The following is a 2288-nucleotide window of genomic DNA, read 5'->3' as shown; positions in this document are numbered from 1 at the left end:
CCAGTGGAAAACTAGGCCATTAATTCTTCAAATATTGCCTTTGCCCCATTCTCTCATTCATTTTCTGAAATGAAACTCTAATAATATGTATTAAATCTCTACACTTTAATTTTCATATTTCTTGATCGCTAATACTATCTATCCTTCTTTTTTTTTCCCCCCCGTCTGACTGTATTCTAGATCCTTTCTTTGGATCTGTCCTTTAGTTCACTAATTCTTTCTTCAGCTGTGTTTAATATTCTAGTTAATCTACCCAATAAATTTTGAAATTACATTTATTATATATATTTAAAATTTCAAATTTTTAAATGATTTTCAATTTTTCTTTTACTCCTCATGTTTTTAACCTTTCTTTCATGTCTTTAGTCACATGTTTTATATTTATACTGTAGTCTATGTCCATACAAAAGCCAATATATTTTTAAAAATTTCTATTGCCACTGTTTTCTTGCACTTGGCTTTATTCTCTAATGGCTATACTCTGAAAAGTTGTATGAATAAAACTCCAATCTTCTAGGGCTATGCAAATATACTCTGGGTGGAAGTAAACTTTGATACTTGCTTCTTTTCCAGGAGAAGAATATATGCATCTTATTCAGAAATACAGTGAAGAATCTGACTGCAATACAGGAGAACTGGGTTCGATCTGTGGGTCAGAAAGATTCCCTAGAGAAGAGAAATACCCACTAAAGTATTCTTGCCTGGAGAATTCCATGGACAGAAGAGCCTGGCAGGCTACAGTCCATGGGGTTGCAAAGAGTTGGACATGATTAAGTGAATAGCACACACACAGAAATATGTACATATCTTTAATATGTGATAAAGCATTTTAGTTATTGTAGTTGAGAGAATTCTTTATATATCTTTGAAATTGTAGACTGAAACTGAATGGCAGACCATTTAATAGTTTTAAGGACCAATACTTTGAAAAAACAGAATCAGAGAGAATAAAATGAAATGAAATAGAATAGAAAATATCAGACACATTATAGATAATAATGATAGTATTATTTTGTAGGGGGGAAAATTTCCTTCTGCACTCTAACTTTTCCTCTTTTTTGCCTTTCCTGAGACCTTGCTATTGTTCAGATTTAAAGGCATTTTTTACTACTATGCAGGCTTCCCTGGTAGCTCAGAGGTTAAAGCGTCTGCCTGCAATGCAGGAGACCCGGGTTCGATCCCTGGGTTGGGAAGATTCCCCTGGAGAAGGAAATGGCAACCCACTCCAGTATTCTTGCCTGGAGAATCCCATGGACAGAGAAGCCTGATGGGCTTCAGTCCATGGGGTCGCAAAGAGTTGGACACGACTAAGTAACTTCACTCACTTCACTTTACTACTATGTGCTACTATCAATAAAGTTGAAAATGTTCTCGAAATATCTAATCTGCCTCTGGGAAATTAGCAAATTACAGGATCCTTTTCAAATCTTACTTGTTTTCATGGTCTTAGAATGTAAGTGTTTCTTTAAGGATAATCCAATTGGCTTGAGGAAACTGAAATTCTCTGAGCTCTTAAAAATTACTCATAAAGATATTTTTCTCAGAAAGCGAAAGTCGCTCAGTCATGTCTGACTCTTTGGAACCCCATGAACTGAGCCCACCAGGCTCCTCCGTCCATAAAATTCTCCAGACAAGAGTACTGGAGTGGGTTGCCATTCTTTCTCTAGAGGATATTCCCAACCCAGGGACTGAACCTGGGTCTCCTGCATTGCAGGCAGATTCTTTACCATTTGAACCACCAGAGAGCCCTTTTTTCTTGGAGTTAGCATTGTTTGGACTCAAATGCATTCTTTTAGAAATGCGATTTCCTTTAGGAAAAAGAGCAAAATAATAATCCAAAGTCATTGCAGATGGTAATTGCAGCCATGAAGTTAAAAGACGCTTGCTCCTTGGAAGAAAAGCTATGACCAACCTAGACAGAATATTAAAAAGCAGAGGCATTACTTTGCCAGCAAAGGTCCATCTAGTCAAAGCTATGGTTTTTCCAGTAGTCCTGTATGGATGTGAGAGTTGGATCATAAAGAAAGCTGAGTGCCAAAGAATTGATGCTTTTGAACTGTGGTGTTGGAGAAGACTCTTGAGAGATCCTTGGACTGCAAGGAGATCAAACCAGTCAATCCTAAAGGAAATCAATCCTGAATATTCATTGGAAGGACTGATGCTGAAGCTGAAGTGCCAATACTTTGACCACCTGATGTGAAGAACTGACTCATTTGAAAAGACCCTGATGCTGGGAAAAATTGAAAGTGGAAGGAAAAGGGAATGACAGAGGATGAGATGATTGGATA

At 37.2% G+C, this 2288-nt stretch overlaps 1 non-coding gene across 1 annotated transcript; it reads left to right on the top strand.

The window, feature by feature from the left end:
• The first annotated feature begins 1121 nt into the window (after positions 1-1121).
• Positions 1122-1193, top strand: TRNAC-GCA (transfer RNA cysteine (anticodon GCA)). The gene has a single exon. It is a non-coding gene; the product is annotated as a tRNA-Cys (tRNA).
• Positions 1194-2288: the final 1095 nt, after the last annotated feature.

The sequence above is a fragment of the Budorcas taxicolor genome, chromosome 1 (assembly GCF_023091745.1).
Source record: "Budorcas taxicolor isolate Tak-1 chromosome 1, Takin1.1, whole genome shotgun sequence".
Classification (NCBI taxonomy): domain Eukaryota; kingdom Metazoa; phylum Chordata; class Mammalia; order Artiodactyla; family Bovidae; genus Budorcas; species Budorcas taxicolor.
The sequence above is the reverse complement of the archived record's forward strand: the minus strand, read 5'-3'. Positions and strand labels throughout refer to the sequence as shown.